The sequence below is a fragment of the Papio anubis genome, chromosome 5 (assembly GCF_008728515.1).
Source record: "Papio anubis isolate 15944 chromosome 5, Panubis1.0, whole genome shotgun sequence".
NCBI classification, from domain to species: Eukaryota; Metazoa; Chordata; class Mammalia; order Primates; family Cercopithecidae; genus Papio; species Papio anubis.
The window spans coordinates 40,019,260-40,031,382 of record NC_044980.1 but is presented as its reverse complement, the minus strand read 5'-3'; the positions used below and the strand labels follow the sequence as shown (position 1 = coordinate 40,031,382).

The 12,123-nt window shown below is 39.5% G+C and overlaps 1 long non-coding RNA gene across 1 annotated transcript in view; it reads right to left on the bottom strand.

Moving 5' to 3' along the window:
- The window catches only part of LOC103885051, a 33,662-nt gene extending 26,359 nt beyond the window's left edge, over positions 1 to 7,303 (bottom strand). Inside the window, exon 1 of the long non-coding RNA XR_002522528.2 lies at positions 4,412 to 7,303. This is a non-coding gene — a long non-coding RNA (uncharacterized LOC103885051). The remainder of the gene's footprint in view (positions 1 to 4,411) is intronic.
- Between the last annotated feature and the right edge of the window lie 4,820 nt (positions 7,304 to 12,123).

Genomic DNA, 12,123 nt, shown 5'->3' with positions numbered 1-12,123 from the left:
TACCACGACCCCTAGATTAAGTTAGGTACTTCTTTTGTATGTGCATTCACCTACAACTCCTAACTTTCACTTATATGTTTTATCAGATTTGTGATTATGTAATTGTGTAATAATTTATTTTAGCTTTCCCTGCTATCATGCAAGTTTCTTCCAAGAGGACAAGTGTATTTATATATTGCTCACCTCTGTATCTATAGAATATAGGAGAGTACCTGATAAATAGTGGTGTTCAATTAAAATACTAATTCACTGTATGAATGAATGAATGAATGTCTCTTTTCTGTAAGGGTTCAGTTATTAGTTGAGACTCTGAATTTTTAATTTAGGCTTGGGTGAAAGATTAACATCTCAATGGCCAAGTTGATGGTAATGTCACAGGATCCTTGGGCTGTTGCTTCACCAGGCAGAAACCTCTGTGGCTGGCAGTGTCTTCTGCCTGAGTATTGCTTGTGCCTGCTGGGCTCGTTCCACCCACTGAGCCTGGTAGGCTGCACTCGGCTCGTGCTCCTGGCCTGGATCCCACATCTGCCAAGGGCCAGTGAGGTGCAGAGAGGCAAGGGGTCTGTGAGCGAGTGAGCGTGGGATCCAGCCACTGCACACAGCCAGGTGCTGGCGCAAGTGTTTGCTCTGTGTAAGGCTGTGGCTGGATGAGATGTACCACACATGGCTTCTGCTCTGGGCACGTGTGTCTGGATGAGGGGAATGTGGTGGCTCCTGGAAGCTTGCAAATGTCAGGAACCACAGAACCCCAAAGAAAGTTTCACAGCCCTGGCTTGGGGAGCCCCTAGGTCTGGGCTCCCCAAAGGGCTGCAGCTCTTCTCTCCATCTTGTTTCCTGCAACATGGTGAAGTAGAGCAGGGGTCAGGGGCCGGGGGCAGGGTTCAGCCCTGTTTGTGTTACAACGCTTTCAGTCCCACCATTTGGCAGGTCCCAAGTTCTTGTCCTGCATCTAGGAAAAAACGAGGTACACAGACAACTGGAGGGTGAGCAAGGTGGAGAGGAGCTTCACTGGATGACAGAACAGCTCTCAGGAGACCCAGAGTGGGTAGCTCCTTTCTGCAGGCAGGTCATCCTGATGAGTGTCCAGTTCTCAGTGGAGAGGAGGCCCGCAGTGGGTAGCTCTCTGGACCAGGGACTCTACCTGGAACTGGCAGCCTGGCTCCTAGGCTTTGGGCCATCCCTGCATTGAAAGTGGAATTTCACCCGGGACCCGCCCCTTTCTGCTGAGAAGCCTGTCTGCCACCTGCTGCCATCAACATCATCACAGTGTCACAGCGCCCAGGCTGGTCGTGGTTCAGGGGTGCCTGTGGGCTTTTGCTGAGCCACCCTCACCCCTGCTCAGTCTCCCTCCCATGCTCATCAGCACCCAAAGTCTGGAGGGAGCCAAGGTGGCAGGGGGCTGGCCTGTCAGTGCCACTGGGAGTGTGTACACACCTAGGTGGGTAGTGACAACACCTGGACTCAGCCACGACTTTGCTCCACCCAGGAGCAGCTGCTGGGAGTAGGGAGAGGACAGGGAGTGGGAGCAGGTACTTCTGAGCCTGTGGGGGCAGGGGTGTTTCCTGAGCCCCCAAGAGGACAAGGATGCCCCCATCTGGAGCCTTGGCTGAGTGCTGCAGTTGCTCCCAGAAGTGTGGGACTCCCACCCCCCAACTCTATAAGGGTTGAGGCTCCCACTGGCTCCGTGGAATGTGCAGCCCCAGCTGCACCTACCCAGCTGCAGCCGGTGTCTTTGCAGCAGCCACTCCGGATGGGCCACTGCTGCCATCAATAACAGGTAAAACATATTACAGATTATTCTTTTTGGTAAAATTGCTTTCCTTTCACTTGCCTTGGTGAAAAGCTCTTCACACTTGATAACAGCATACATAGGAAAACAGTAGGTTCTATTAAGGTTTTTTCAAAATAAGAAGAGGTACTGGGATTCTGAACTTATATTAGTTAATTGCTGAGGTTGGCATATCATTGAAAAGTCACACCTTGCCCTTTTGTTTAGGTGCTGCAGTAACTATGTTTGTGTGTTATTGTGCAGACACATGTTTCAGCTAATCACTGAGAGCCACCACTAAGCAGCTGTCAATGGAAGATGCAGAGCAATCAAATCAAATCAATAAGGATGGCTGAGAGCCATTGCAGAAAGAGGGTGGTACAGACTTCATACTGTCTGACCTGTTTCAGGCCACTGTGTGTTTTTGGCTTAAATACATTTATCGTAACCATTTTGCTACTGGTAAGTATTTCAGGAGTCTTGAAAAAATAGAATATCTTTTTTTCTTCCTCATAACTTCTATATTTAGTGCAAAGATCATGAGCTTTGCCATCAGACAGTCCTGGGTTTAAATTCTACTTAGAGATTTTGTAATGCTGAGAACATTGTCATCTTTTAGGAGGCTTTGCCCTTTTTATTACATGGTTATCAAGGTTGAAATAAATAACATGTTCAAAATAACCAGAAAACTTGGTAAATGTCAGTTTCTCATTCCACACACCATCCCTTGATTTTGTACTTTTTTTTTTCTTTGCCCAAACTCATTTACCTTGGTTTTTCTGATCTGTGGGGCCCTTGGTAACTTTCTTTAATTTCTAAGGTATTGGAAATTAAATTACTTTTGTACTTGAATATTGGGTTACAGATTATCCAGAATTCTATAAATTAGGGAAATTTAAATCTTCTTGAAACACATTAGTAACTAGTAAAAAAATACTATTTCTCTATTTTTACTGATGAAGAGTCTGTTTTGACTGACTAAAAACTTTAGAATCCTTCTTTAACATGCTATATGGCCACAGTTGATCAATTTCCAGTTGAATATTGTAAGCTTAGGTTAACTAAGGTCATCTAGAATCTTATTGATTTAATATGGTGGGAGGGAAATAAATGGCTGAGAGAAAGATGGGCAGTTATAATGGAGTCTAGTACAAAGATCATGGGATCTGTAGTCAAATCCTGGGTTAAAGTCACATTTTGCTCATGTTAACTTGAATAATTTAAAATCCCAAAAACTCAGTTTCTTTATTTATAAAATTGGATACTTAGTATACAATTATACAAAATTAATAAACAGTCATACAAAATAATACATCCAATTATTTCATTTAATAGTCGCAAAAACTTTACCAAAATCGGATACCTAGTATCCGATTTTGGTAAAGTTCTAGTGTCCAATTTTGGTAAAGTTTTTGTGACTATTAAATGAAATAATGCATGTATAAAGTTTATATACTTTATACAGGGAAGGCATTCTAAATACTATGATTTACTTTTTTCACAACAGAAGGTAAAGCACAGTTCCCAATTCAGGCCTTTTTCTTTCATATGCAAAGGAGAGTCTGATCATGTATCTGGGAAAGAATATAATGAAAAATAGAGGGCGGAGGAAAGGGGAAGAAAGCAAGCAAAATTTTTTCAATTCTTAGAATTTCCTAGGGCATATATATTCTAACTCACGCTTGTCTGGTAGATGCTTGGAGGGAAGGAAGATGACTTTGGATACACCCTTCATCATCACAGTGTCCGGAATTTCTGGATACCTACCAGAATAAACTGCTTCAGCTTTTTCTGAAGCAGACTTTCCAAGCAAGCAAAGAGGCTCTGTCCCACCCCTCACCCATAAACCTGATGTGGTGTCTATTGAGCTGCTGGGATTGGACAAAAAGATGGATAAACTGGTTCCAAAGATTTTTTTCTGAGATGGGGTCTTGCTATGTTGCCCAGGCTGGTCTCAAACTCATGGACTCAAGTGACCCGCTTGCCTCAGCCTTTCAGTATTACAGGCATGGGCCACTGTGCCCATCTTCTACAAAGCTTTTAAGTGATAGAACAGAGCTTACTTTTAGCCCCATCCCAAGTGGCCCCATGGGACATAGTGGAATTGACTGGGCAGTCATTTGCATAACCAGTTTCTATTCATTGTGGTATCACTCCCTGAATTCTCCTACTCTGGTTACCATTCAGCATTGGTAATTGGGGTAGATGAGATGGGGTAGGTATCTTGGAATGAATGAAAACTGGAAAACAAAAAGGATGATAGATGACTAATACCCTTTTAGCCTTCTGCTTACCTTCAACAACAGTTCACTGATCCTCTCTCAGCTGATAAATTTGCTTTCAATTTCACTGAGCAAACTGGCAATCAGAAGAGGTCCACAAGTTCCCACACCACATCTATTCACCAACTGGCATCCTCACCCTTATACTCACTTTCCTCTTGCTGTAAATGAGGTGTCCATATTCCTAGTAAGGACAACCTCTTCTATTGTTTATCAGATTCCAGCCTTGTCACATTCTCAGGAATATTACCCCAGAAATGCTACTCTCATGCATCATTAATTTTTTTCTCCAGTTGAATTATTTTCATTCATCTACTTATATGCTATTATTTTAATAATCTCAAATAAACCCCCTCTTTACCTTGTTTTTCCGTGTAGCTTTGCTCCATTTCTTTGCTCTCCTCTACCACAAAACCCCTAAAAAATATGGCATATAGTCTCTACTTCTAGTTCCTCCTTTCTCATTCTCTTTTAAACCCACTCATATTATGTCTTTGTTTCTACCATTTTAGTAAAGGTGCTCTTGTCAACAATGGTTTCAAGTTACTAAATCCAGAGGTCAAATTCTCAATCCTTATTTTATTTGCCCCTTCAGCAGCATTCAACCTGATAAATCACGTATTTCCTTTCTTTTTGAAGTGCTTTTTTCACTGGGCTTTCAAGACACCACTCTCTCCTGGTTTTCATCATCCTTATTGACCATTCCTTCGTCTACTGATTCCACTCTACCTCCCTCATTTTAATATTGGAGTGTTCCTCAGCTCAGTACATGATCTTCTTTTCTCTAGTTACACCCATTTCTTTGATAATCTTATTGAATATCTTCGTTTTAAGTCCTAATAACACATTAATGATTATCAATCTGGATCTTTCTCATGAAATCCAGACAAATACATGCAACTGCTCTCTTGACATCTGCCCTTGGAGTTTCTTGGGTACATTTAATTTATCATGTCTAGAGCGGGTCTCTGAACTTTTCTTGCTTTTCACTTTTCTTCCCCTTTTTAGTTCACATCAAATCAAGTTTTCTTTAGAGTTGTCCATGCTTCTTCTTTCCTTCTCACACCATAAAAAAGTTCAAATAGATCTGCCTTCACAATATAACCATAAGCTACCACATCTGTTCACTTCTGCTGTTACTGGCCCAAGTCATCATCTGTTACCAGAATTGCTACAGTAGACTCCAAACTGGTTATCCATTTCTACTCTTATCCCTTTCAGTCTCTTGTTAACACAGTGCCCACAGTCATCTTATTAAATCATAATGCAGATGATGTCAACAACTTCTCATCTCAAATAGAACCAAAGACAAAGTTCTGTTAAGGTCTATAAGGCCCTACATGATGGGTCCTCCATTACCTCTGGACAAAATTCTCTTACATCCTCCCCATTGCTACATTTGATCTTACTACAGTGGCCTTCTTGCTGTTCTTTAGCATGCCAAACACATATCCATCTGAGGATTTTGCACTTCTTTTCCAATTTGTGCCTCAGCATGTGCTACCCAGAAATGCAGGCATAGAACTTATGTGATGTTTTCAGGGAGCTCAGTCCCAGGGCACAGGTGAGAAGGGCAAGAAGAGTGATGCAGGGAAGGAGGAAGAACCAGGGCAAGGACATGTCATTGAGCCTGCTTCCAGTTACTGCAGTTAGCTGCTCAGTTCACTGGAATACACTCTTGAGCAACTTTGAGTGTTTCTAGGGAACACAAAGGAAGAAGAGCTTATCCAGATGATCTTGTCTTGCATTGCTTGAAGTTTATCCACATGGGCATTGATTTCCATGCACTTCCAACTTGCAAATGTGTGAGTTTAAGTGCCCACGAGTCTCTAGTAGTATCAACATGAAGCCCTGAGGCAGAATAAAAGAAGTGAACTCAATCAGAGCCCACACAGAGCTGGAACAAGACACATTGGGATCTCAGAGATAATATAAGAGATGTTGGATAAACTCTGCCTGGAGTGTTCTTCTCCAGGTGTTGGTATGGCTCACTTTAGCTTTGAACAAAGGTGTTCTTTTCTCAAATGCCATCTTCTCAGTGAGATGTTTTCTCACCTTCCCTTTTAAAATTGTAGTCCCCTATCCCCCTTTACTGCTTTATTTTTCCCATATCACTTTCTAAAATGCCATAAATCTACTTATTTATTTTGTTTATTGCCAGTCTCCTTTGCTAAACTTTAAGCTGCAGGAGAGCTGTGAGTTTGGTGTGACTTATTCATAGTTGTATTCCCAGCCTATCACATAAATAAATACATTCGATAACTACTTTGTTAGTGGATTATTTATGGAAATTATTGAAAGTGAGGTGGTGAGCTTTTGTGTAAACTTTGAATTAGATATATGGAACATGTTAATCAATGAATAGATTATGTGTTTCTTTTGTCAAATAATCAAATATCCCAAGCATTAAAAGATAGGGTGCAGTATTTCTTAGGTGGATTCTAAAGCAAATTATTGAATGAGAAGATACATTAATGTTCACTGATCAACAAGACATTTGTTTACACAGCTTCTTTATTTCTCTAAATTACCTTTTATTGATTGGTTATATTAAGTCTCTATGGAAATAATCACAAGGGTTGGCAACAAACTTATTCTTTGTTCTGCCCTCTCTTGGATGTTAACAGTGGGTCCCTGTGAGTTAGATAGTGATAGCAGAAGGCTTATTAACATCACTTTCTGAGCAAAAGGGAATGTGGAAACAAGAAGGTGAAATGAAAAAAAAAAATGAGTAAAATTAGATCCCATAAACTTACATAAGAATCATAAATTATATGTTATTAAAAATAGTCATTATTGATCTTCCTTAACTATTAGAATGCTTCCAGAAGTAACAATGTCCTCTGCAATTATAAATGAAGGGAAAGGAAGGAAAGCAAATAGTAGCAATGGCACAGCTATTTTATAATTTTCTTCTAATCATTAGCATTATTTTCTTCAGAGGCCATTATAGAGTACTGATGAGTCATTGATCTAGACATACCTGCATCCTGATTCAATGATTTATTAGGTTATGTGGACTTGGTCAAGTTATTGAACTTGTCTAAGTCTTGATTTCTTTATTTGTGACATAGAGATGATAATATTCAAGCTTAAAGTGTAAATTTTTGATAAATAAATTAGAAAATATAAGGAAAGCACAAATACATAAAAATATTTGATAAGCTCTGCCTGAAGTTTAGGTCCTCTACTGTTAATGTTTATCAGAAAACAGCAATGTAAAAATAAATGGTAAGAAAAGCATGAAGTAAGAAAGAATAATTTAGATATAATATTAATAAGACTTTCAAAATAAAAATAATAGTTATATGTAATGATTTCAATTTTATTCATATTAAACATTGAAAGCATTACAACAGGCTAAACATTGATGGTCATTATGTTTAAGTGTTACACAAATAGAACATATCAGGTGATATATTTGGCCTCCAGTATTTTGGTGTTCCCTTAGCACTTGTATAATTTAGAGAAAGTCTCTTGTCTCCACAAAAGTTAGTGTCCTAGCAGTCTAGAATACCACATTAAACAGTAGAAACGTCATTGAACTCAGTTCACAAAGTAAGAAAATTGGTTAACCAGATGTGCCAATTATCAGTTTATTGCCTCAGCTCCAAATTCGTATTTCACTGCCTGCTTTGTGATAATATAGACTTTAAATCGATTTTCTTTGTTATCTGGCTCAATATTAGATTTTACCAGTGGAAGACTTGGAAGGAGTTTAGAGGAAGAAAGCGTCATTTTCTTCCTGGTCCCAGTTTGTTCCTCCTGCTGGGATCTTGCAGCATGGTTTCTCTAGCGCTGAGCTTCTCGTTGCGCAGCTCCCGCAGTGCCCAGCTCCTGCAGTACATGGTGCCCAGAAGCACTCATTGACCAACAGTTGCCCCAGGGAGCCCCTTAGATGTTTTGTTCAGCAAGGCACCCATGAAGGGGTACATCTCTGTGCACAGTTTTCCCTGAACCCTCTTGTGCAACATTGCAACAAATTCTGAGACATTACCTCTCCCTCTGGATGGTTTACTTCAGAGAGTAGATTGCCATCAAGTTTCAATGGCACAGCATCTCAGCACCTTTTCTGACATCCAGTGAGCCATTGTTTTGCTCTCCCCAGTGAAGTATGAATCTCAACCCTTTGGGAAGTTCTTACTTGGATGCTCTATTTAAGCCCTAAGGGTGGGTATTGCTCCTTCTTTCTGCTATTCTTATATGCCTTATAGTTCTCCTTACTTCATGGTGGCCTGCTGAGACCAGCTCGGTTGGGGAGACCCTAACCCAATGGCACTAGAGGAATTAAAGACACACACACAGAAATATAGAGGTATGGAATGGGAAATCAGGGGTCTCACAGCTTTCAGAGCTCAGAGCCTAGAACAGAGATTTACCCATGTATTTATTAACAGCAAGCCAGTGATAAGCATTGTTTCTATAGATTATAGATTAACTAAAAGTACTTCTTATGGGAAATAAAGGGATGGGCCAAAATAAAGGGATGGGTTTGGCTAGTTATCTGCAGCAGGAGCATGTCCTTAAGGCACAGATTGCTCGTGCTGTTGTTTGTGGTTTAAGAACGCCTTTAAGCGGTTTTCTGCCCTGGGTGGGCCAGGTGTTCCTTGCCCTCATTCCAGTTAACCCACAACCTTCCAGTGTGGGCATCATGGCCATCATGAACATGTCACAGTGCTGCACAGATTTTGTTTATGGCCAGTTTTGGGGCCAGTTTAAGGCCAGATTTTGGGGGCCTGTTCCCAACAGTAGCCAATATTCTATTTCTTCAATCCTCTGTTATAGTTAATAATTATATATTAAACTTTTCCTGTTCAAATTAGTGTGGTCTCTGTCTCCTGCTTGTTTCTAAAAGAAACACTAGAGTCTATCTGGTGCTGTATGAGACAATGAGGGAGCAAACATGTTCTGTTTAAATGTCACTCTTTAAATTTGTTAACACAGAGTTCATTCTGTTATATCTCTGGAAGTGCAATGTTTTGAAAAATGGTAAAATTTATTTAAAGAAGGATTAGTGATCATGTAATCATTCTACCTGAGAAGAGGTCTACAGAAAAATGTAATGAAGAGAAGTTGTAGAAAAAATAGACTATTTGAGAAGAGTATACCAAACCATTGTTTTTTAAAGTTACGTAAAATGTGAGAATGTTTCTGAAGTCCAGGACTTGTATTTCTTTTTGCATTCATCAACATTATAAGAAAAAATATTGCAAATAAGTTTTTATATACTAATAATTTAAATTCTATTTCATGCTATTTTGTTTTAAATTAAGTTCACTGAACAACTAACCTACTGAATTGTAGAAGGATCTATCAGAAGAAAGATGGATGACATATATATTATTTTGTAACACATGGTGAATATTTCAGCATTTCTTTAGGATATACACCAATTTTTAATGGTCTGAACAGTATCCCCCCAAATCCATGCATACCCTGAATCTCAGAATGTGACCTAGTGTGGAAATACAGTAGTTTCCCCTTACCCATAGGAGATATATTCCAAGACACCCAATGGATGCCTGAAACCAGGAATAGTACTGAACACTATACATACTACACACACATTTATTTTTCCTTCTTTATAATTTCATGGCTAGGAGATGCATTCTTGCTATCGATCTTAGCACCCTCATCATACAACTTATTTTTCTTAGAATTTTCACCTTTTTGCTTAAATGAAACACTTTATGGCTTCTCGTTGGCATATATGAATCACCAGCATCCCTACCCTTGTACTTTGGGGCCATTTTTAAAGAAAAAAATAAATAACTTGAACATAAGCACTGTGATACCGAGAAAATCGATCTGATAACCTATCAGATTGGGACAGAGTGAGATTCCTTATGCTACTCGGAATGGCAGAAAATTCAAAACATATGAATTATTTATTTCTGGAATTTTCCGTTTAATATTTCCAGACTACAGTTGACTGTGGGTAACTGAAACCTCAGAAAGTGAAATGGCGGATAAGAGAGGAATGTAGGATTTTTACAGATGTAATTAGTTAAGATGAAGTCATACTGCATTAGGGTGGGCCCTGCATCCAATAACTGGTACCCTTATAAGAAAAGGAGAGGACACAGAGATAAACACCAAGGGGACGATGTAATGATGGCAGCAGAGATTGCAGTAATGCATTGACAAGCCAAGGGATGCTGAGAATTGCCAACAACCACCCAAAGCTGGAGGAGAAGCATGGGATGTTTTTTTTTTTTTTTTCCTTTGAGCCGCCAGAAATAACCAATACTGTTGACACTTTGATTTCAGATTTTTGGTCTTCAGGCCAGTGACAGAATACGTTTTTGTTCTTTTAAACCATCCAATTTGTTATTGAAGCCTTGGGGAGCTAATGTGAAATTACTATACGAAATATTGGGGATCCACAGGTAAATAAGACACGAACATTCTTGTGCTCATAGGGCTGCTGATCATATTTTGATATTTTCAGTATTAGTTAAAAAACTTATATTGTGTACTTTTGATTAAGAAGGTCTTTTTCTTATAACTCCATAAGAAATTGTAACTGCTGAAATAGTGACCAGAATTTGGGAATATGGCCTTGTGGAAGGCCTTATTAGGTGGGGGCATCTGAATTAGATTTTAAGAATACCTTTTACGAGAAAATACTGCAGAAAATCCTGTGGAGCACCTAAATATTAACACAGACACACACACACACGCCACACTATATTTCATCCACTTTCCTAATTCAGAAATGCCTTATCTCAGGTAACAGGTAGATGTGGTTCTGCCAACTATTTTAATAGTGACCCTGATATGATTTGGCTGTGAATGAGTTACAATTCTCTTGTAACTCATCAGGTCAATAGTGACCCTGACATGGTTTGGCTGTGAATGAGTTACAAATTCATCTTGCATTGTAACTTCCACAATTCCCGTGTGTTGTGGGAGGAACCTGGTGGAGGTAATTTCATCATGGGAGCAGGTCTTTCCCATGCTGTTCTCATGACATTGAGTAGGTCCCGTGAGATTTGATGGTTTTAAAAATGGGAGTGTCCCTGCGCAGGCTCTTTTCTCTTGTCAGCTGCCAGGTGAGACATGCCTTTCACCTTCTGCCATGATTGTGAGGCCTCCCTAGCCACGTGGAGCTGAGTCCATTAAAGCTCTTTTTCTGTATAAATTATCCAATCTTAGGTATGTCTTTATCAGCAGTGTGAAAACGGACTAATACAGATCCCAAGAACTGAGCTGATGACTTTGGGATCTCCTGCAACTTGTATTGATTGGGGAGGAAATAATTTGGTGCTACCAAGGCTGTCATTTTCCCCCACTGTTGAACCATTAATTTGACTATATTAGCACCTTCTTCTGAAAGTCGTCTCAGAAGAATTGCCTGTTACTTCCTCCACAGTGAGAATTCTAGCCTGCATCTTATTCAGACTAAACAGCACACCTAATACCTTCTTACATATTATACATCATAGAAACTTTCTTTTCCCCTCTTTTTATATAAACCATTGGGTTTATTTTTATATTCTATGTGGTGCTTTAGTATAATGTGAAGTTTGAATGAAGACTTACTTCATTATATGAATGAGTGTGGGGATATAGGTTTTTCAACTTTTCAATTCTGACCTCTTAATTAAAACTTTCTTTCTGAAATGTGAATAATTATTTAAAAGCACACTATTTTCCAGATGATAATAAGTTAACATTGAAAAAATATTAACTAAAAAGTGACTACAAGGAAAATATATATGGATGTTTTCTCTAATATTTTTTTTTTTTTTAATTTATTTATTATTATTATACTTTAAGTTGTAGGGTACATGTGCATAACATGCAGGTTTGTTACATATGTATACTTGTGCCATGTTAGTCTGCTGCACCCATCAACTCGTCATTTACATCAGGTATAATTCCCAATGCAATCCCTCCCCCCTCCCCCCTCCCCATGATAGGCCCCGGTGTGTGATGTTCCCCTTCCTGAGTCCAAGTGATCTCGTTGTTCAGTTCCCACCTATGAGTGAGAACATGCGGTGTTTGGTTTTCTGTTCTTGTGATAGTTTGCTAAGAATGATGGTTTCCAGCTGCATCCATGTCCCTACA